At 36.6% G+C, this 25036-nt stretch overlaps 1 long non-coding RNA gene across 2 annotated transcripts in view; it reads right to left on the minus strand.

The window, feature by feature from the left end:
- LOC110147535 (uncharacterized) overlaps window positions 1-25036 on the minus strand; it is a 46107-nt gene that overhangs the window by 19265 nt on the left and 1806 nt on the right. Inside the window, exons 2-3 of one of the 2 annotated variants that reach the window (XR_002316884.2) lie at window positions 22297-22432; window positions 21030-21079 (exon numbers count right to left, since the gene is read on the minus strand). This is a non-coding gene — a long non-coding RNA (uncharacterized lncRNA). Of the gene's footprint in view, window positions 1-21029; window positions 21080-22296; window positions 22433-25036 lie in introns of those variants that run through there. The other variant, XR_002316885.2, reaches the window with a different exon arrangement.

The following is a 25036-nucleotide window of genomic DNA, read 5'->3' on the forward strand; positions in this document are numbered from 1 at the left end:
ATCAAGAAACTCTTTATTTCCTCTTCTCTTTCTGCCATTAGAGTGGTATTATTTGTATATCTGAGGTTGTTGATATTTCTCTCAGAAATCTTGATTCCACCTTGTGATTCAAACAGCCAGGATTTTGCATGATGTTAAATAAGTAGAAGCAACATGTAAATCCATGGCTAATTCATTTCAATGTATGACAACAGACTGGTTCCAAATAGGAAAAGGAGTATATCTAGGCTATATATTGTCACCCTGCTTATTTAACTTATATGCAGAGTACGTCATGAGAAATGCTGGGCTGAAAGGAGCACAAGCTGGAATCACAATTGCTGGGAGAAATATCAATCAGCTCTGATATGCAGATGACACCACCCTTACGGCAGAAAGTGAAGAAGAGCTAAAGAGCCTCTTGAGGAATATGAAAGAGGAGAGTGAAAAAGTTGGCTTAAAACTCAGCATTCAGAAAAGTAAGATCATGGCATTCGGTCCCATCACTTCATGGCAAATAGATGGGGAAACAGTGGAAACAGTGGCTGACTTTATTTTTGGGGGCTCCAGAATCACTGCAGATGGTGATTGCTGCAATGAAATTAAAGGACACTTACTCCTTGGAAGAAAAGTTATGACCACCCTAGACAGCATATTAAAAAGCAGAGACATTACTTTGCCAACATAGGTCTGTCTAGTCAAGGCTATGGTTTTTCCAGTGGTCATGTATGGATGTGAGAGTTGAATTATAAAGAAAGCTGAGCACTGAAGAATTGATGCTTTTGAACTGTGGTGTTGGAGAAGACAAGATCTTGAGAGCCCCTTGGACCACAGGAGATCCAACCCATCTATCCTAAAGGAGATCAGTTCTGGGTGTTCATTGGAAGGACTGATGTTGAAACTGAAACCCCAATCCTTTGGCCACTTGATGTGAAGAGCTGATTCATTTTAAAAGACCCTGATGCTGGGAAAGATTGAGGGCAGGAGGAGAAGCAGACGACAGAGGATGAGATGGCTGGATGACATCACCAACTCCATGGACATGAGTTTGAGTAAACTCCAGGAGTTGGTGATGGACAGGGAGGCCTGGCATGCTGCACTTCACAGGGTCACAAAGATTCGAATGCAACTGAGTGACTGGACTGAATTGAACTGAAATAAGTAGAATGGCAATATAAAGCCTTGATGTACTCCTTTTCCAATTTTGAAGCAGTCTATTTTCCCAAGTCCAGTTTTAACTGTTGCCTCTTGACCTGCCTGCAGGTTTCACAGGGGGAAGGTATGGTGATCTGGTATTTCCAGCTCTTTAAGAATTTTCCACGGTTTGTTCTGAGCTACACAGTCAAAGGCTTTTGCTTTATCAATGAAACGGAAGTAGTTTTTCTAGAATTCCCTTCCAAGGAGGCAAAGTTGTTGTTGTCTTAGGAAGCTTTACAAATAGCTCAGAAAAGAAGTGAAAGGCAAAGAAGAAAGGGAAAGATATATCCAACTGAGTGTAGATTTCCAGAGAATAGGAAGGAAAGACAAGAAAGCCTTAAGTGAAAGAAATAGAGAAAAAACAATTTAATGGAAAAGACTAGCAAGCTCTTCAAGAAAATTGGAGATACCAAGGGAAACTTTCACGCAAAGATAGGCACAATAAAGGACAGAAACAGCAAGGGCCTAACAGATGCAGAAGAGATTAAGAAGAGGTGGCTAAAATATGCAGAAAAACTATGCCAAAAATTCTTAATGACCTGGATAATCACGATGCCTAGAGCCAGATATCCTGGTGTATGAGGTCAAGTGGACCTTAAGAAGTGTTACTACCTATAAAGCTAGTGGAGGTGATGAAATTCCAGTCAAGCTACTTTAAATCCTAAAAGATGATACTGTGAGAGTGCTGCAGTCAATATGTCAGCAAATTTGGAACACTCAGCAGTGGCCACAGGACTGGAAAAGGTCAGTTTTCATTCTAATCCCAAAAAAGACAATGCCAAAGAATGTTCAAACTACTACCATACAATTGTACTCATTTCACATACTAGCAAGTTATTGCTCAAAATCCTTCAAGCTAGGCTTCAGCAGTACATGAACTGAGAACTTCCAGATGTACAAGCTAGATTTAGAAAAGGCAGGGAAATTAGAGATCAAACTGCCAACATTTGTTGGATCACAGAGAAAGCCATTTGGGTATGACCTAAATCAAATCCCTTTTGATTATACAGTGGAGGAGAGAACTAGATTCAAGGGATTAGATCTGGTAAACAAACTGCCTGAAGAACTATGGTCAGAGGTTCCTAACACTGGACAGGAGGCAGTGACCAAAACCATCCTAAAGAAAAATAAATGCAAGAGGGCAAAGCAGCTGAGGAGGCCTTACAAATAACTGAGAAAAGAAGAGAAGCAAAAGGTAAGGGAGAAAGGGAAATATATACTCACTGAATGCAGAGTTCTAGAGAAGACCAAAAGCCCTCTTAAGTGAACACTGTAAAGAGATAAAGAAAATCAACAGAATGGGAAAGATTAGAGATCTCATCAAGAAAATTGGAGATATCGAGGGAACATGTCAGGAAAGGATGGGCACAATAAAGGATAGAAACTGTAAGGACCTAACAGAAGCAGAAGACATTAAGAAGAGGTGGCAAAAATACACAGAAGAACTATATAGCACAGGCCTATATGGGAAATAAATCTTAAAAAGAGTAGACATATGTATAACTGATCCAATGCTGAAACTAACACAGCACTGTAAATCACCTACAAAAAACATTTTTAATAGGGTAGGCCAAATATTCCTAGATAAGGCTAAAGCAGCATGACTAGAAAGGAAGAATGCCAAATGATACCCAGGTGGTGAAAGTTGAAGTCAATAGAACTTTGTGCTTTCCTACAGGTTGGAGGTAAAATAAAACAGAATATGACTTTAACGTATTTGGTTTGGGCAACTAGATAGATGATGGTGCTCTTTACTGGGAGAAGTGAAAACATTTGTTTGTAATATGGAGATGTTAATTTTTAACCATTTAAGTACAAATGGTTATTTTCTTTTGACAAACTGGTAACCAACTTAGAGTATGATTCCAAAAGCCTTATTTTGAAACACTCATTTTTATTCTTTTATGAACTACCTGAGAGTAAAACTATAAAATTTTTTATAAGCATGTTTTTCTTTATTCAAAAAGCTTCACTGAGATATAATCCATATATCACAACATATAGCCAACTAAAGTTTACCACTGAAAGATTTCCAGTACATTCACAGGTTTTTGCATCCACCATGCTATCTAATTTTAGAAACTTTTCATCCCAAAATAAAGCATATACCCACTGGCAGTCACACCCCATTCCTCTCTCTCCCTAGCCCTAGGCAACCATTATCTACTTTCTATCTCTATTAAATTTTCCTACTCTAGCCATTTCATAAACATGGAATTATATGATACATGGTCATTTAGGATTGGCGTCTTTCACTTGGTGTGTTTCCAAGGTTCATCTATATTATAGTATGCATCATTCACTTTTGTTGAAAAATAACTTTTGATTGTATAGATATACCACACTTTGTTTATTCTTCAGTTGATAGATATTTGGATTCTTTCCAATTTTGACTATTATGGATAATGCTAATATGAGCATTCCTGTACAAAATTTTGTTTTCACCTATGTTTTCATTTCTTTTGAGCCTATACCTAGGGGTAGACTAACCTAGCTTAGAAGTAGGCAAAAGATTTGAATAGAAGATATACAAAATGGCCCAAAAGTACCTGAGAAGATGCTCAATACAATTAGTCACTAGGGAAATGCAACTTCTAACGTCAATAAGATATTTCTCACATCCACTGTTTCTCTCTCTACCTACATATACACAGACATGCATAAAATTTCTACATTAATTACATTCAATTTTTATCAGTATATGAATGCTCACTATAGCAAGTTTCTATGTTTTGAAAGTGAAAGTTGTTCAGTCATGCCCGACTGTTTGCAACCCCATGGACTATACAGTCCATGGAATTCTCCAGGCCAGAATCCTGGAGTGGGTAGCATTCGCTTCTCCAGGGGATCTTCCCAACCCAGGGATCAAACTCAAGTCTCCTGGATTGAGGGCAGATTCTTTACCAGCTGAGCCACAAGGGAAGCCCTTCTATGTCTTGAAATTATATTGAATATCTGTCATAGAAAAACAATATTCAATTCTGCAACTTGCTTTATTACAGCAAGAATATTTTTCGTCCTACCTGTAAAAAAAAATAAACCCTACTTAATATATAAAAACATGTCCTTTCACTTTTAAAACTTTATGTTTATGCAAAATAATATTATTAAATATATTTTTTATATAAATTTCAGAAGGTACACCTACGGAAATAAGAATCTGGTACAAGTAGTATGTGTGTAAGTATATTTTTGATGTTCACAGTGAGTCTCCAAATGTCAGAGGTCATGAAACATTAACTATTTAAACCATTCTTGAAACTTATATACAAAATTAGGGTTGTGGAAAAAATATTATTTTAGCTTTCTTTGTACTTAAATTCTAAATAATATAATCATATGGCAAAAAAATAATTCAAGTTCATATAGAAAAACCATATGCTAGAAAACTGATGCCAGGAATTAGTAATTCTGTATTATTATGTCTATTCTGCCTCTTTCTATCTGAGAGAGAGCCTGGGCTAGTCACTTAACCAATTTGACTTTCAGTGTCCTTATATGAAAAAAATTAAGGCATTGTGCTGAATTACCCATAAAATCACTGCCTATTATAAATAATATGATTCAACCTATACTCTTGCATTTAAGTATTCAAAGAATTCTAAATATACATGCATCAAAATAAAGAAAAGCTCTTCTCTTTTAAAAGAATATTTTCCATAAGAGGTATGAGTACTAGGTTTCTATTTCAGATGACTTTCTGAAATAGGTGGTGGGAGGAATGACCAGCAGAATGAAAAAAGAGCAATAAAAACTTACATATCAGGCCACTTGGCTATTCTACTATTCATTATTATTATTTTATTTCACAAAAGCCTGAAATCAGCCAGGGGTAGACAGAAACTGTGCAATTTACATGATTAGATGATAAATGATTTTGTGGCTGATGATTTTTAAGATTCGCACAAATGTCACCAACTACCGCAAGGTCACTTCTGATAAGCAGAGCAGAGTCTTCTTAATTTGTGCAAACTGCTGGAAAGCTGAAAGTGCCAATTAAGAAATCATCTCAATCTAGTAGTTGCATGGTGTGTTAAAGTACATGGTATAGTACTTGACATCAAAGGAGAATATCAGTTAGTAATAAAGCCTTGGGTTATCCAAGGATGGGAAATGTGTTTGCTAAAATAAGGACTATTCATTATGAATTTAAGCAAGGGAAAACACAAGAAAATATAAAACAAAATCACAATAGCAAGAAGTGATTTAAGCTGAAGTTTAACAATTAACCCTGTTAAACTCTAACCCTCATGAAGCAAAATATTCTGTAAGTGCTAGTCACGAGTAATACATCACGTCAAGACATAAAAAACAGTAAATTAGTCATCTCTGGCATTTGGCTCAATAAACTAACATTTCATTTATTCATATGCCAATTAAGTGGCTTTAACCACTTCTCTGGATATTATTCATCCTTTAGTAATGATATAAGAATAGCAGAATCAGGCAGATTCTTACATATAGGAATGAATATATACACACGCATTGTCCTTCATTAATGAAAAAAAGTTGTAATTTTTGTTACTAATAGAGGGTCCACAGTTAATGCTAACTTATGTTAAGTTTCATTTTGGCCAAAGATTTCAAAAACGTCCCTGGAGTGACTATTCATTTAGAGTAGAAATTGATTTTCATTCACACTAGTATTTTCAGCACCTAGCATAGAAAAGCAATCCATTTATTGAAATTTCTGTCAGTCAGAACATAGACAGTTGTAGTCTGTAATGGAATAATGCTTCTGTAAAAAGAACTTCCCATCTCAAAATTTTTTCAAAATTTATTTGAAGTATAGCTGATTTACAATCATTTCATGATTTCTTTAGGATAAACTCCAGGCACTGGGATCAATCTGCATGAAAACCCAACCTAATATCAGGGAGGCTGCAGAATCAGGCTTTCATCATTTCTTGGGGACCCAAATAAATTTCTCTCTAGAACAGCTATAACAACAAACTGGTTCCAAATCGGGAAAGGAGTATGTCAAGGCTGTATATTTTCACCCTTCTTATTTAACTTATATGCAGAGTACATCATGAGAAATTCCAGGCTGGATGAAGCGCAAGCTGAATCAAGATTGTCAGGAGAAATATCAATAACCCCAGATATGTAGATGACACCACCCTTATGGCAGAAAGCAAAGAACTAAAGAGCCTCTTGATGAAAGTGAAAGAGGAGAGTGAAAAAGTTGGCTTAAAGCTCAACATTCAGAAAACTAAGATCATGGCATCTGGTCCCAACGTTTCATGGCAAATAGATGAATGGAAACAGTGACAGAATTTATTTTTTTGGGCTCCAAAATCACTGCAGATGGTGACTGCAGCCATGAAATTAAGACACTTACTCCTTGGAAGAAAAGTTATGACCAACCTAGACAGCATATTAAAAAGAAGAGACATTACTTTGTCAGCAAAGGTCCATCTAGTCAAGGCTATGGCTTATCCAGTAGTCATGTATGGATGTGAGAGTTGGAATATAAAGAAAACTGAGTGGCAAAGAATTGAGGCTTTTGAACTATGGTGTTGGAGAAGACTCTTGAGAGTCCCTAGGACTGCAAGGAGATCTAACCAGCCCATCCTAAAAGAAATCAGTACTGAATATTCATTGGAAGGACAGATGTTGAAGCTGAAACTGCAATACTTTGGCCACCTGATGCAAAGAGCTGACTCATTTGAAAAGACCCTGATGCTGGGAAAGATGGAAGGCAGGAGGAGAAGGGACGACAGAGGATGAGATGGTTGGATGGCATCACCGACTCAATGGACATGAGTTTGAGTAAACTCTGGGAATTGGTGATGGACAGGGAGGCCTGGCCTGCGGCAGTCCATGGGGTCTCAAAGAGTCAGACACAACTGAGTGACTGAACTGAACTGAGAAGAGCTGTTCTCATCTGGGAGCATTTCTGCCCCCTTCAAGGGGCATTTGGGAAGAATTAAAGATATTTTTTGTTGTCACAGTTGTGTGTATGAGTACTACTGGCATCTAGTAGATTACTGAGCCTGGGGAAGATGATAATCATCTTACAATGCACAGACCAGATCCCACAATGAGGAATCAACAGCCAGCATTGAGAAGCTGCCCTAGATGAACCAATCAGAGGAGTCTGGCAAGGGTGAGACCATCTGTGATTTTAGAAAGGATATTGGGTTGGTCCAAGGATGATGCTTTTGTAAATTTATATTTCTTCCAGAAGAACAGGTAACCTCCAAGCTGCTTGAATGCAGCTGAGAATGTGTGAGATTCAGTAGAAGATAAAAGCAGGAGTCTTCAATAATACACAGTACAGGAACACATAATATATGAGGTGCCCTCAGAATTTTGTTAACCTAGGATTGAATCCCTGGAATATTAACTTTTCTTGAAGCTTCTCCTTTAGCAAACTGGATATTGATTGTGACTACTGAGAATGCAAATCAGAAGCACCATCTTGCCCCTGAAATGCCTGAGTATAACTTGGCAAAACTTCTTTGCTGAAAGCCTGTAAAAGATTTGTTTTATTATAAGGAGAGGACAGAGAGGCCTTGAGTCTCTCCCTCTTCTACTATCAAGATATCATTTGGTGTTTGTTCTGTTCCATTGCTTGTCTAGTTTCCCACTGATGAATTCTTAGAACCTAGCTAAAAAAAAAAAATTTATAATCCATGTTTGGTTCAGTGAAAAAAATATATTAATAAAGCTTTTATTCTTAACTGAAATGAACTCTCCATTTACCAGGCTTATTTTCCCCACAAATGGTCTAAAATTGCTTAAAAACCTAAATACTGTTTTTACTTTAGTTTTAAACATATATTAACTTTTCATAGTTTAGAATAAAGGCTGAGGTCATAAAATTAGTCAACATTGGAAAACTGACACCTCTCTAATAAAACTGACACATATTTGAATCTAGGATGCCTCTTAAGCATAGTTTCATTCTTATGCAACTTCACTTGCTCACTTTATTAATACTTAATAGTATTCATTAGCTCTTTTCATACTCTAAAAAAGAGGATCAACACTAAGAATAGAAGCATCAGCTTCTCTGATTTGCCAAGAATTTGATCAGGCACAAGTAAACCGTGGTCTGGTAAAATTGTATATAACTTCGGGTTATGAGAAGGAAATGGCAACCCACTCCAGTACTCTTGCCTGGAAAATCCCATGGACAGAGGAGCCTGGTAGGCTGCAGTCCATGGAGTCACGAAGAGTCGGACAGGACTGAGCGACTTTTAAATTAAAATTTTGGTTATGAAGGTTAGGATGAACTCTTTCTGTGACTCCTTACCATTGCTAGAAAGTATAAGAATTTTTCAAAGAGATCCTATATCTAGAACTAAGTCAGAAATTAAATGACCACAAAGCAATATGCAGCAAGTTCTGATCAATTAGCAACATCTGCAAAAGTCATGCTGGGTTAAAAAGTGCAGCAACACACATTTTTCACCTGAGTTCTTACGAGCAGTGAAAACCTTGCACATTGTGCTTTTCAGGGCCCTCTCCAGTATACAGTTCAGCATATTGTACAGTCTCCAGCCAGCATATTTATGTACCATCCCTTCCCTGACAGGTGATTCTCAGCTGCAGACACTATTTCAATCCAATCAGCATTTCTATAGTCCAAAGCCCATACTGTCCGCAAGTAGGACTAAGCAATATATCTTTCCTAAATCACCTCATGCCAGCCAGTTCTGTAATAACTGCGAATATGCCATCTAAATGATCTACTTTTTTAAACAGAACATTTTAACTTTGGCTTTTCAAAAGGAAGCAAGCCATATCAGAAAATTCCTTCTGGCAAAGGCTCCAGGATGCATTTTTTAGGATATACAACACCTCAAGAAATGTTGCTACACACATACATTGTAAATATTAAAATCACTTCACCCCCAACCACCAACATCATGCTTTCTGCATGTATTTTCTAGCAATAGAAGCCATTTTATTGTCCACTAGGAGGCTCATGATAGAAATATTTGAACCATCCTTGCATCAGCCTTTCCCTAAATTTTCACTTTCAAGTTGTCTCACAAGTATCCATTATACTTCCTAAATGGTTTTCAGATTCACTGTTTTCTTCCATCTGCTCCTGCATTAAACTTAATAGTATCTCACACTCCCTCTTACCTACTTTGATCCACTATCCACACACTAGCAAGTATAACCTTTTAGAAAATAACACAATTAAAATAACAGCAAAGTAACACAAATATCAGAATAATTACAGATCTACTATCCACTTTACTGTGCATGCTTCAGATAAGCAAATGACAGATGATGACTGGTAAAGATATAGATGATAGATACATGAACGATTCATAGTGGATAGATCGATGGATGATATGATAGGATTGTGAAATAGTTAAGGTATACAAAAATCATAAAAATAATATAACAAACATCTATGTAACAGACCCTCAGCTTAAAAAATATTACTTCATGAAGCCCCAAAGCATGTCTCTTCCATCATCTTCCCTTCTTTTCCCCCAGAGATAACACTGTCTTGAAACCTGGTATTCATCATTCCCGTGCACATGACCTATGACTGCTTGTGCATGTATGAATACACATTATGTAGAAGAGTTGTTTCTTTTTTCAAACTTTATAAAATTGCACCTCACTGGGAAACTTGATTTTTTTCTGCTTCATATGATAATTTTGAAGTGCAACTGTGTAGCTTTAGTTCATTCCTTTGAGCAACATGTGGTAAATATTCTACTGTAAAGTAACAACATTTATGTTTTCTTGTTAATGGATATTTAAGTCATTTTCAGTCTTTCCTATGACAAGCAATGTTGCCAAGAACATCTTTTTTTAAACCTGTGTTAGCAAAATCTCCCCAGGATGTATAAACAGCGTGAAGGATATGACCCTCACTGACATTGTTGAATCATGCTAAATTCTACTGCCACCAACATAAATGAGAGTTCATATAGTTCCATACTCTCATCAACTTACTGAATTGTCAAAGTGGATTTTAATTCTGCAAATTTAATAACTATTAAATGGAGTTCTCCAAATAATAAGTGAAATTGAGGATATGTTTATGGGTTTGGGTTAGGCTTCCATTTCTGTCCTCTCTTCCTCTCCTATGTTCATTCACTTGTTGTATGATTATTTATATGTAGGAATCCTTTCTTAATTCTAGATCTCAACTTTTTGTTAGATGCATTTCAAATACTTTTAGATATTTCAGGTATTTGCTCTCATGTATGGCTTATATTTTAATTTTTATGGTGTCTCTTGATAACCAGAAACTTTTAATTTGAATATAGTCAAGTCATTAATAAGTTCCTTTAAGATTTATGCTGTTTTGAAACTTAACTTATTTCTTAATTCAAGTTCATAAACTTAATTATTTCATCCACCTAATTATTTATGTAGGATGAAACAGGAATCCAATTGTCTTCATCGGGAAAACTAATTTTCCCAGGCTGTTTACATACATGGTCACTCTTTTCCAGTAATTTTAATGACACCTCTGGAATATAAGTATTTAGGTATTCACATAGGTGCTTTCAGCTCCCTAAAAATTCCCATTTTTCTATTTGCCTAATCTCAAGCAACTACTGTACAACATAATCACAATCATTATGCTGGGAAATAAGTTAGGTAAGGTCTATTTTGCATTTAAAAAAAATTGTCTGAGATATTTTTGGTCCTTTGTAACTTCACACTCATTTTATGAAGAGCTACAAAAGACCTCCAATAAATCCTTTTAAAGTTTCAGTAGACACTGAACAGACGATATAAAATCTAGTATTAAACTGAGGCAAATCAATGTCTCTTTAAGATGAGTGACTAAATTCCAAAACCTACCTCCTTCTATTCATCTAAAGTACTTCAGTGACACTTTGAAATTATTTCCTTTTTAAAAGTGTATAAAATTATGCTAGGTCAATTCCTAAGTGTTTTATAATGTATTATATAATGTTATTTCTTTTTACTGGTGAGTAGTAGCTATGTAGTATTTTTATTCAGTTGATCTTGAAATCAGTAAGCTTGCAAAACTATATTACTGGTTATTAGTTTGTCTATATATTCTTTCCTGTTTTACATGAAAGCAATCATATTCTTGGCAATTTTTTCCTTTTCTTTTCTACTGTTTTAACACTTCTGTTTCTATCTTATAGCACTGACTAGGATCTTTAGTCTGGCATCTTTTTCATTTCAGAATGTAGTGGGAGACTGCTAACCTTTTTTCAACTAGTATCATACTTGCTAAAGAATCTGAATAGATACCTTTTCCAGGCCAAACTTTTTAGCTAGTATACTTGCTAAAGAATCTGAATAGATACCTTTTTTCAGGTTAAAGAAGCTTCCTACTTTATCAGTTAGGACTACTTTGGGCTGAAAGTAAGAGTATCTAGCATTGCTATTTACAAAAAAGACACAAATTATCTCATACAGCAACTAAAGCCAACGGAGGTGATGGAATTCCAGTTGAGCAATTTCAAATCCTAAGAGATGATGCTATGAAAGTCCTACATTCAATATGCCAGCAAATTTGGAAAACTCAGCAGTGGCCACAGGACTGGAAAATGTCAGTTTTCATTCCCATCCCAAAGAAAGGCAACGGTAAAGAACGTTGAAACTACCACACAATTGCACTCATTTCACACGCTAGAAAAGTAAGTTCAAAATTCTCCATGCCAGGCTTCAACAATACATGAACCATGAAATTCCAGATATTCAAGATGGATTTAGAAAAGGCAGAGGAACCAGAGATCAAATTGCCAACATCCACTGGATCATTGATAAAGCAGGAGAGTTCTAGAAAAACATCTACTTCTGCTTTATTGACTAGGCCAAAGCCTTTGACTGTGTGGATCACAACACATTGTGGAAAATTCTTCAAAAGATGGGAATACCAGACCACCTGACCTACCTCCTGACAAATCTGTATGCCAGTCAAGAAGCAATAGTTAGAACTGGACATGGAATAACAGAATGGTTCCAAATTAGTAAAAGAATACATCAAGGTTGTATATTGTCACCCTGCTTATTTAACTTACATGCAGAGTACATCATAAGAAATGCCAGGCTGGATGAAGTACAGGCTGGAATCAAGATTGCTGAGAGAAATATCAATCACCTCAGATATGCAGATGATCCCATCCTACTGGCACAAAGTGAAGAAGAACTAAACAGTCTCTTGTTAAAAGTGAAAGAGGAGAGTGAAAAAGTTGGCTTAAAACTCAACATTCAGAAAACTAAGATCATGGCACCTGGTCAAATTACTTCAAGGCCAATAGATGGGGAAAGAATGGAAACAGTGACAGACTTTATTTTGGGGGGCTCCAAAATCACTGCAGGTGGCGATTACAGCCATGAAGTTAAAAGACACTTGCCCTTTGGAAGAAAAGCTATGATCAACCTAGACAGCATATTAAAAAGCAGAGACATTACTTTGCCAACTGGAAAAACCAGTGGTCATGTATGGATGCAAGAGTTGGACTATAAAGAAAGCTGAGTGCTGAAGAATAGATGCTTTTGAACTGTGGTGTTGGAGAAGACTCTTGAAAATCTCCTGGACTGCAAGGGGATCCAACCAGTCTATCTTAAAGGAAATCAGTCCTTAATATTTATTGGAAAGACTAATGCTGATGCTGAAAGCCCCATACTTTGGCCATCTGATGCGAAGGACTGACTCAGTAGAAAAGACCCTGATGCTGGGAGAAATTGAAAGCGGGAGAAGAAGGGGATGACAGAGGAAATGATGGTTGGATGGCATCACTGATTCAATGGACATGAGTTTGAGTAAGCTCCAGGGGTTGGTGATGGACTGGGAAGCCTGGTATGCTGCAGTCCATGGGATCACAAAGAGCAAACAAACAAGCGACTGAACTGAAAGGAAATCAAACCTGAATATTCACTGGAAGGACTGATGCTAAAGCTCCAATAATTTGGCCACTGATGCAGCTGACTAATTGGAAAAGACCCTGATGCTGGGAAAGACTGAAAGCAAAAGGAGAAGGGGGTGGCAGAAAATGAAATGGTTAGACAGCATCACCAACTCAATGGACACGAATTTGAGCAAACTCCTGGAGATAGTGAAGGAAGGTGGAGTGGGCATTCTGCAGTCCATGAAGTTGCAAAGAGTTGGACTTGACTTAGTGACTGAACAATAACATAGTGGTTCTAGGTTTGGGCAGCAGTTCATTGATAGCAGGGTACTGGTTTAGAATCATTGGTCTTCTCTTATGCCATAATTACAAGCATCACATCCACTTTCAACCATGGTCAGTAGAAAAAAGATTGCATATCTCTTTTATCAGGGAGGAAAGTCATTCCTAGAATCCTTCCATCAGAATTTTCTTTTCACTTCACTGTCCAGACCTGGGTCATATGACCATTCCTACACAAGAGAGACTAGAAAAGTGAATAGTTGGCTTTTTCACCTTGATAGTAAGAAGTAGGTAAGAAAAAAAGTGTTTAGGAATTGGATAGATTAAAAAATAAAACAGAAGGCACACATTTTATCTGCCTTTCATCTGCTAGATTTTATTTTTTATCTATGAAGCAGTGCTGAAATTACATTTATTTTTACTGCTTCTACAGAAATAATTATATAGATTTTTAAATTTGGCCTATTAATCATATATGATTTTGATCGCTTTTTAAATACTGAAGCATTCTTGCTTTCCTGGGATCAACTGCAACTGGTCACGATGTGTTTTTTTATGTACTGCTCAGTTAAATACATTAGGATTTTGGGAGACTTTTTCCATTCAAATTCATAGGTGAGATTTTCTATAACTTTTTCTGAAGTTATTATTATCTCATTTTGATCTCAATATTACACTAGACTCATTAAAATGAATTTGTTCATTTCTATCTTCTGTTTTCCATAGGAAAATTCACATAAAGACTGTTGATTCCATAGGCTAATTCACCATCATATGTTTTCTTATTTTTATTTTTTGGAATTGTGTGCCCAATAGGCTACAGAAACCAATAATTTCTTGTGCCACCACTGACAGTGTAAGGTATCAGATACCAAAGCTCATGGCTTTATACTACTTGAGTTTCTGTTATGTTTTTGATCTGCATAAATAAGTTTGTTCTGGACCCCAATTGTATATTTGGGGGGGTTACTACTGTTTTTATATATAGTCTTGTATCATTGCTATTTGCTTAATATTGAAGGACTTCATATAAACTCATGTACAATCTTGATCAAAAGCCCAAAAAATTCTTCAAAAATGTGGTCTAGCATAGCCTGCAATACTTAGCTCTTTCCTATCTCTCCTCATATGCTCCTACCTATTTCTCTCCTATTCTTTATGCTTCATTCAAGCAGGCCTACATTTGTTTCCTAAATCAAATATTTTTCTGTCTTAAGGATCTTTTAATATTTCCTACCCTAGCCTGAAATCCTCTCCCACCCATGCATAGTCATGTATATCATTACACCATATCATCTTACTAAACTTCACTCAAGTTCAATACATGTGTCCATTCTCAGAGGAACCTTTTTTCCCTTCCTCATTCTTGCTTAGTTCCAGTCCCCATTAAGGCCCACACAGCATCATGTGCTTTCTTTTCACAGAATTTATCACAATTGTAATTAAATAAATATTTGGTTACTGATGTACACTTCTAAAACTAGATAGTAATCATTATGAAATATAGATTCAATTGCTCACATTAGATGTATCTATAGAACAACTCAATGGATATGAGTTTGAGCAAACTCTGGGAGATAATGAAGGACAGGGAAACCTGGTGTGCTGTAGTCTATGGCATCGCAGAGTCAGACACAATAGAGCAACTGGACAACAACAACAATCGAATTAAGGCTAAAATAGATACAGAGTACAAAAAAATCATGTAGCAAAGAAGGACTGCTGATAGAAAACAGAAAATATGAATCAACACTTTTAGGCAAAGAAGTAGAAATGTACTTAAGAACTTATCCTTGTATGCACACTACAATTTTATCATTGTAATTCACAGCCACCATTTATAATTCCTTCTGGACAATATAACATAGGAGTAGGTTGCATATTATTTATCACTAATAATAGAAAAATTGGGCTTCGCTGGTTGCTCAGCTGGTAAATTATCTGCCTATAATGCAGGAGACCCCAGTTTAGGAAGATCCCCTGGAGAAGGGATAGGCTACCCACTCCAGTATTTTGGGGCTTCCCTGATGGCTCAGATGGTAAGAATCTGCCTTCAAAGCAGTAGACCTGGGTTTGATCCCTGGGTTGGGAAGATCCCCTAGAGGAGGGCACGGAAACCCACTCCAGTATTCTTGCCTGGAGAATCCCCATGGACAGAGGAGCCTGGCAAACTACAGTCCATGAGATCACAAAGAGATGGACATGACTGAGTGACTAAGCACAGCACAGAAATAGGACAATTATTAAATTTTTAAAGATTAGAAATGAATCACAACAGATTCATGATTAGACATAATAAAATCACTCCAATTCACTCACATTATAACACACAGTAAGTGGGAGAGAAGGAGATGGAGACACAGCTGAAGAATGAGAAATTTATACAATGAGATATAACCTCACATCCAGAAAGATGGTTACTATCAAAAAAATATACAGAACACAGCAAGTGTTGATGAGGATGTGGAGAAATTAGAACTCTTGCATACAGTTGGTAGGAATGCAACATAGTCCAGCCACCATAAAAAGAGTCTGGAGGCTTCTCAAAAAATTAAAAACAGAATGACCATATGATCCAGCTATTCAATTTTGGGGTAAATAACCAAAACAATTGAAAGAAATGTCATGATAAATTTTGTGCACCCTTGTTCATAGTAGTATTAGTCACAATAACTAAAGGGTAGAAACAATCCAAGTGTTTATTAATGGATGAAAGAATAAACAAAATGTGGCAAATGTATATACTATAGACCAAATACTTGTATTGTCCCAAAACTCACATGTTGAAACTTCATCATATCAAATTAACCCAAACAGCACAATTTTAAAATAGGCAGAAGACCTGAATAGACATTTTTCCAAAGAAGATATACAAATGGCCTACAGGCACATGGAAAGATGATCAATATTGATAATTATCAAATAAGTACAAATCAAAACCACAGTGACATAATCACCTCACACCTGTCAGAATGGCTATCAAAAAGACCAGAAATAAATATTGATGAGGATGTGGATGAAAGGGAACTTTTTTATACTGGATATATATCTGAAGAAAATGAAAACACTAATTTGAAAAGATACATGCACCCCAAGGTTCACAGCAGCATTACTTATAATAGCCAGGATGTGGAAGCAACCTAAATGTCTGTCAACAGATGAATGTATATAAAAGATGTGGTATATATATATATATATATATATATACACACAAAACAGAATATCATTTAGCCATATCATGCTTAGTGAAATAAGTCAGACAGAGACAAATATGTTATTACTTACATGTGGAATCTAAAAAATAAATGAATATATATAACAAAATATAAACTGATTAGATACAGAGAATGAACTATCACTGGGAAGAGGGTGGGAGAGGGGTATGGGATTAAGAGATACACGTTACTATGAATAAAAGAGATAAACACAAGGATATAATTATACAGCAGAAAAATATAGCTATTATTTGGTAATAACTTGAAATGAAGTATTATCTATAAAAATGTTGAATCACTATGCTGTACATCTGAAATTAATATACTTTTGTAAATCAAATATATTTCAATAGAAAAAAGAAACAAAATGCTATTAGGAAGTGGAGTCTTTGGGAAGTAATTAGGACTAGAGATCATGAGGGTAGAGCCTTCATGAATGGGATTAATGACCTTATAAGATTCATAGGACAGCTTGCTTTCTCTTTGCTCTCTGCCATGTGAGGATACATTAGGAAGTCAGCATTCTGCAACCCAGAAGAGGAACTTGACTATACTTGTACCCTGATTTCAGACTGCCACCCTCCATAACTCTGAGAAATAAATCTCTGTTGTTTATTAGCCATCCAGTCAGTGGCATTTTTTATATAGTTGCCCAAGTTGACTAAGACAGAAATTAATACTGAGAAGGGGATATGCTGCTCTAACAAATAACCTAAAGATGTAGAAGGAACTTTGAAACTAGTAATAGTTGAGGCTGGGACAGTTTTAAGGTACATGCTAGAAAAAGCCTACATTGCCATGATTGGACTGTTAAGGGGCAGTCTGGAGAGAGCTCAGAAAGAAAACCTGTAGAGAAAGTTTCAAACTCTTTAAAGGATACTTAAGCATTCCTAAACAAAATGTTGGTAGAAATACAGATGATGAAGTCCACTCTGACGTGATTTTGGACAGAAATGAGAAGCATGTTATTGGATACTGGAGAAAAGGTAATCCTTGCTATAAAGTGGCAAAGACCTTGGCTAAATTGTGGTGATGTTCCAGTGTTTCGTGGAAGGTTCAGTTCAGTTCAGTTCAGTCACTCAGTCGTGTCCGACTCTTTGCGACCCCATGAACTGCCACACACCAGGCCTCCCTGGCCATCACCAACTCCCAGAGTTTATACAAACTCATGTCCATTGAATCGGTGATGCCATCCAACCATCCCATCCTCTGTCATCCCCTTCTCCTCCTGCCGAAAATCTTTCCCAGCATCAGGGTCTTTTCAAATGAGTCAGCCCTTTGCATCAGGTGGCCAAAGTATTGGAGTTTTAGCTTCAACATCAGTCCTTCCAGTGAACACCCAGGACTGATCTCCTTTAGGATGGACTGGTTGGATCTTCTCACAGTCCAAGGGAGTCTCAAGAGTCTTCAACACCACAGATCAAAAGCCTTAATTGTTCAGTGCTCAGCTTTCTTTATAGTCCAACTCTCACATCCATACATGACTACTGGGAAAACCATAGCCTTGACTACATGGACATTTGTTGACAAAATAATGTCTCTGCTTTTTAATATGCTATCTAGGTTGGTCATAACTTTCCTTCCAAGGAGTAAGCGTCTTTTAATTTCATTGCTGCAATCACCATCTGCAATGATTTTGGAGCCCCCAAAAATAAAATCAGCAACTGTTTCCATTGTTTCCCCATCTATTTGCCATGAAGTAATGGGACCAGATGCAATGATCTTAGTTTTCTGAATGTTGAGCTTTAAGCCAACTTTTTCAGTCTCCTCTTTCACTTTCATCAAGAGGCTCTTTAGCTCTTCTTCACCTTCTGCCGAAAGGGTGGTATCCACTGCATGTCTGAGGTGATTGATATTTCTCCCAGCAATCTTGATTCCAGCTTGTGCTTCTTCCAGGCCAGAATTTTTCATGATGTACTCTGCATATAAGTTAAATAAGCAGGGTGACAATACACAGCCTAGATGTACTCCTTTTCCTATTTGGAACCATTCTGCTATTCCATGTCCAGTTCTAACTGTTGCTTCCCTACCTGCATACAGGTTTCACAGAAGGCAGGTCAGGTGGTCTGGTATTCCCATCTCTTTCAGAATTTTCCACAATTTATTATGATCCACACAGTCAAAGGCTTTGGCATAGTTTGTGGAAGGTAGAACTTAAGAAATTGGGTATCAATCTAAAACTATTTCTAAGTAAAGAACTGAAAGTACAGCTTGGGTTCTCTTGACTACTTAAGATGTGTGAAGAGAGAAAAGACTTAAAGATGGAATCATTAAACAAATATTAAGGCAGAAGTTAAAGATTTGGAAAATTCTCAGTTTCTCCATAATGGAAAAAATAAGAACATGAAGGATGTGGACAGGCAGTTCTTTGATAAGATTAGCATGAATCAGTCATTTCAACAGAAGCCAGGAATTATTCAAGGCAACTGAAGAATGATCCCAAAGGTGAAATGAAGGCTGCTCAAGGCTGCTCCCTCCATCACAGAGTTGGTGTGCAGAAGACTGGGAGGATGAGGGGTTGGGAAGAATGCTTTCAAAGGAGGGGGTCACCAGACAAGCCAGGATGCTTGTATCAAGTGCCTCAGAGTTGGAGCCCCTGCAGAGAACTAAGCATGGACTGTATTCAGCAGAGCCATGGGGCATCATTTCCACCTAGACTTCAAAGAATGGGGTCACTCAGTAAAGCCTCAGGCTCAGGAACTCAGAAGAGCCACGGGCACATGATCTCAACCTAGATAGAGTCATAAAATCCAGGCAGAAAGTTGCTGTATGAGCAGGGCCCTTGCAGGAAGTCACTTAAGACTGTCCCACACTGTCATGCTGATGACACCATCCCTATGACAAAAAATGAAGAGGAACTAAAAAGCCTCTTGATGAAAAATGTGAGTGAAAAAGTTGGTTTAAAACTTAACATTCATAAAACTAAGATCATGGCATCTGGTTCCATCACCTCATGACAAATAGACGTGGAAACAATGGAAACAGTGGCAGACTTTATTTTCTTGGGCTCCAAAATCACTGCAGATGGTGACTGCAGCCATGAAATTAAAAGACGCTTACTCCTTGGAAGAAAAGCTATGACCAACCTAGACAGCATATTAAAAAGCAGAGACATTACTTTGCCAACAAAGGTCTGTCTAGTCAAAGTTATAGTTTTTCCAGTAGTCATGTATGGATGTGAGAGTTGGACCATAAAGAAAGCTGAGTGTCCAAGAATTGATGCTTTTGAACTGTGGTGTTGGAGAAACTCCTGAGAGTCCCTTGGAATTCAAAGAGATCCAACCAGTCTATCCTAAAGGAAGTCAATCCTGAATATTCATTGGAAGGACTGATGCAAAAGCTGAAATGCCAATACTTTGGCTGCCTAATGGGAAGAACTGACTCATTGGAAAAGACCCTGATGATGGGCAAGATTGAAGGCAGGAGAGGCAGGGGACAACAGAGGATGAGATGGTTGGATGGCATCACCAACTTGATGGACATGAGTTTGAGCAAGCTCCGGGAATTGGTGATGGACTGAAGCTGATGGGGTCACAAAGAGTGAGATATGACTGAGCGGCTGAACTGAACACTGTCGTGAGGGTAGTATGCCACCCAGTGGGACTGGATGGCAGAGCATCAGGCCAAAGAGGGTTATTCTTAAGCCTTGAGGTTTACTGCCACTTGCCTTATGTTATAGACTTATTTGAGACTCATTACCTAACCCTTTCTTCTTTCCTACTTCTCCCTTTGGGAACAGGAATATCAACCCTATGCCTGTCCCACTATTGTATTTTGGAAGCACATTACATATTTGGTTTCATAGATTCACAGTTGAAGAGAAATTTGCCTCAGGGTGAAGGACACCTTAAATCTCACCCATTTCTGATTTAGATGATATTTACATGAGCCTTTGGATTTTAGACTTTAGAGCTGATGTTGCAGTGAGTTGAGACTTTGGGGATCGCTGAGACGATTTTTTTTCATGTGAGAAGGACATAAATTTTGGTAGCCAGGGATGGAATGCCATGCATTGCATGCTGTTTCCTCAAGAACTCATATGTTGCTATCCAATGGGATGGTATTAAGAGATAAAGCTCTCGGGAAGTACTTAGGATTTGATGAGTTCATGAGGGTAGAGCCAACATGAAGAAACCAATGAGAGAATCAGAGTCAAATGTAAAGGAAACCATGAGTTTGTCTGAATGCAGATTCCAGTTATCCCAGAGTTACTGCCAATACTGTTTTTGAGATTTGGCTATGTGACTCAGAAATTATTCTTTTTTTTTTTCTTTTTTCTTTTTTGGGCTTTAGCCTATTTTGTCTCAATTGAACCTGTAATACCACTTGAATTAAAGGGAGAGCTAAGAATTGAGACTTCTTCTGCCTTGCCTAGTGAGAGAAGGCTAGAAATGTTGCTGCACTGGCAAACTTAAGGGGCCACTAGGAAGTCTCCTTCCAACATCTATATCTGATGCAGCACACTAATACACTCTCTTAAGAATTATTAAAATTATTACTCTTAAGTAATAAAAGTACTTTATGACCACGATTCAGCTTAGTTTTCAAACATCTTTTATTCTTATTCCACTCAGACACACGATAATCCTGTAAACAAACAGAAAAGTAAGACAAAAGAGTCTGACTTGAAACTCATTTTTCCCTCCGCCCATTCATCCACCCATCCAGACATGCTTTTCCACAGAAGAATGCCTCTGATTACTACTCTCACTGAGATTCAGAACACCGACATCTTAAATAATTTTCTTTAGGTTTATACAGAGGTTATTCCATTTCTTATACAATTCAAATATCAATAGCTTCCTTTTAAATCAAGCACACTTTTATTCCTTTTGGTTGTCTAGACTTATTTTGGTATTTACAAAACTCTGATACATATTAAAGGTAATTTTGAATATTAATGTGACTTTCGTTCTCTCCCAAGGTTGGAAATAAAGGCTCAAGTAAATTTAACCCGATAGATACTTTAAACTTAGATAGTGAAACAACTTTTAAACTTCTCACAGAAATTAATCCCTTGGTTGCATTTATACCACAGGCAATTAATTTGGCTGAAACAAATATTCTTTGATGACCATCAAGGATAAAGCAGAGTAATTTTGATATGATAGAATTATTATTGACTGGGGAGTATTATGCAAAATTGGTATAACCAAGCAAGATCAAAAAGGTTCTCTAATTATAAAACATCAAAGGTTTCAAGCAAGTCCGTCCTTGGAGACAAGCCTGAAATATTGGAGAACCCATTTACACCATTACGTTAAGGAATGATTTTAATGATGGTCCCCTTGAGATGATACACTAAGGTAGAACTTCAGAATTGTATTCCATCAGCTCCATGAGCTGCTTAGTTAGAGAAATGATTCATGCTAAGCATCTGTCACTCATGCATGTACACATTATTTTTAAATGTATGGTACTGAAAAAAGTATATGATTTATAGTTTATCTCAGTTTGATCACTTACTATAGTTTTGACCTCAGGTTATCCTCAACATTTCTGAATATTTTCCCCTTTGTGATTATACTTTTTTTTATAATTTAAAGAGACAGTAATATGAAGAAATTGTCCAAAGTTATTATCATCAATTTATAAACCATACATTTCTATATCAATTTCTAATATCTAGGGCATATATTTGAATAACAGAAACAACTTTCCAAAGTCTCTTTACTAAAATTAAACAAGTTGAAACAGTAGTTTAGAACTTCAGTTTCAACAGTAGTCAATAATTTCTTTAAGCATATGTAACACAGAGAATATGCAAACTAAACAATATTCAAAGTAGAAAAACCCTTGTTTACCATTCTAGTATCTCCCTGTATAGCTGCAGAAAATTATATTTTTTTGCAAACAATTTTAAGTCAATATATATCTCCGCACAATTCCACTCTTGTGTGAGGATGCCACATTTGAGAGTTAGTAATGCTGGGGAAGTACCTACAGAGAAGAGAGAAGCACAGAAGTACATTTGGTGTTTATTAGTGTGTGATACTGAAGGTAATCATTGTTAAATGGAAAACGTTATCTAATGGTAACTGCTAACTGACTATACCAACACTGAGTCTTGGCAAGGAGGGAGGACAATGATGAAGAAGGTTAAAGAGGCTTTAACTCTCCTTTTTTTATACCAAGTTCTATTTCTAATTATTGAGAAAGAAAAATATATACAGATTAAAATGGGTCAAGGTATGGAGTATCATGTAAGTTATATATAATATAATAAAATATATCACACTGCATTAAAATATGGATATTTTAGGTTGGATTCTCATTAGTAGATATCCAATGGTATAATTTGTTAAAATCCTGAAGAGAATAATGTTAACAAAAAATGGCACAGCAATAAAATCTAAATCTATCTTGCCATAAAATCATAAAAAACACTGGCAAAATCTATCAGAATGAACTTTTTTTGGGACTTCGGGAAAATAATCAGAAGCTTGAAGCAACTAAGATAATGTTTAAACAAGAAAAACTGGCGGAATTTTGGTAAAAATTGAGAGCATGTGGTACTTTTACATTGGTCCCATTAACCAATTCTGTGTTCAGAAGTGGCCTTGACTTGACAGCTCAGAGTCCCAGTGCAGAGAGTGCTACTAGAGAGACTAAAAACAGATTTCATTCACAAAGATGTGGGTTGATGTTGACCTATCTGGTGACTCCTTGGAGTCATCTTTTGCTTTCATTTTGCCTAACTTACAACGTCTGCAGAGCTGAAAGGTGGCTATCTGAGGAGGGGTATTTACCAAATTTACAAGCAAAAATACTGGTCATGGCTGCCTAAGGGCAATGGATGACAGTTGGGGCAAATAATAGACTAACTAGAAAGTTTGGGAAGATTAATGAATGAGATACTTTGAGGAGTAAAGGTTTTGAAAAGCTCCAACATAATACTAAGAATCCAAAAGACCATGTATGCATGTTCAAAAAAGACATAAGAAGGCCCTAAATTCTCCCCTTAACTGATTTGCAGGCTATGCACAAACAGGAAGTGAAGGCTAAAACAAAGCTATTAACTGTCTGGCTGAGTACTGAAGATATCTCCCAAAATGATGCACAGAGCCCATTTGAAAACTGAGAGACTGTACTTTAGTTCCAAGAATTTAGGGATCACCAGCTGATCACTAAGGCAACAAAACAGAAAATTCAGCAGCCGAACATAAGAAAGAACACAGGTTTTATAAAATTAGATCAGAAAAGCCACCAAATTCACAACAACAACAAGCAGCAACAAAAAGCCAAAGGGAGGAGGAGAATATAATTTCCAAGTCTGCATAATCATAATATTCAAAATGTCAAGTTTTCAAAGAAAATTTCAAGGCAATAAGAAAACAAGGAAGCATGACTTGTACCACACCAAAAAAAGAAATTAATAGGAACTCTCTTTGAGGAAGCTTTGACATTGGAATTACTAAACAAAAATTTTAAATAGACATTTTAAATATATCCAGGGACTTCCCTGATGGTCCAGTAGCTGGGACTCTGCACTCCCAATGCAGGGAGTCCAAGTTCCCCAGGTTCAATTCCTAGTCAGCGGACTGGGTCCCACATGCTGCACCTAGGAGTTCACAGGCCACAACTAAAGATCCCACATGATAAAACTAGGACCTGATGCACTTAACTAAATGTTCAAAAACTAAATGAAATCATGCCATAAGAACAAAAAGAAACTATGAGAATGACTCACCAAATTGATAAGATCAACAAAGGAAATAATTATAAAAGGGAACCTAAAGTTATACACTAACAATGAATAATCTGAAACAAAATTAAGAAAACAATCCCATTTACAAAGATATAAAATACTTAGTAATAACCTAACCAAGATGGTGAAAAACTTGTAAAGTGAAAACTATAGAATATTGCTGAAAGAAATTAAAGAAGACACAAATAATGGAAAGGCAGGCTGCACTCATGCCTTGGAGACTTACTATTGTTAAGATGTTCATACTATCCAGGGTGATCTGCATATTCAATGAAATTCCAATCAAAATCCCTACATATATTTTTCAGAAATAGAAAAAATTATTCACATAAAGAACGTATATAAAGAACACTTACAACAACAACAAAAAGACAAACAACCCAATTAAAAAATGAGCAAAAGTTTTGAATAGAAAATTCTCCAAAGAATACACACAAATGGACAACATAAAAAGATGCTCAATATCTTTACTAATAAGGGAAATGAAAATCAAATCACATTAAGTTATCACTTCATGACCACTAGGATGGCTATAACACACAAACAAAACAAAATAAAAAGCATGCAATGATGTGAATCAACTGGAACCCTCATATGTTGCTGGTGGGAACATAAAATTGTGGCACTGTGATAAGAAAAACAATTTGGCAGTTCCTCAACAAGTTAAATATGGAGTTAACATTACTCAGCAATTCCATTGCAAGGTATACATCTGAGAGAAAGTATATATCCATGCAAAAAACTATGCATGAGTGATACATCAGTATTACTCATAGTACCTAAAATGTGAAAACAACCCAGATGTTCATGAATCAGTGAATGAATAAAGATGTGAT

This window comes from Odocoileus virginianus, chromosome 2 (genome assembly GCF_023699985.2).
Source record: "Odocoileus virginianus isolate 20LAN1187 ecotype Illinois chromosome 2, Ovbor_1.2, whole genome shotgun sequence".
NCBI lineage: Eukaryota > Metazoa > Chordata > Mammalia > Artiodactyla > Cervidae > Odocoileus > Odocoileus virginianus.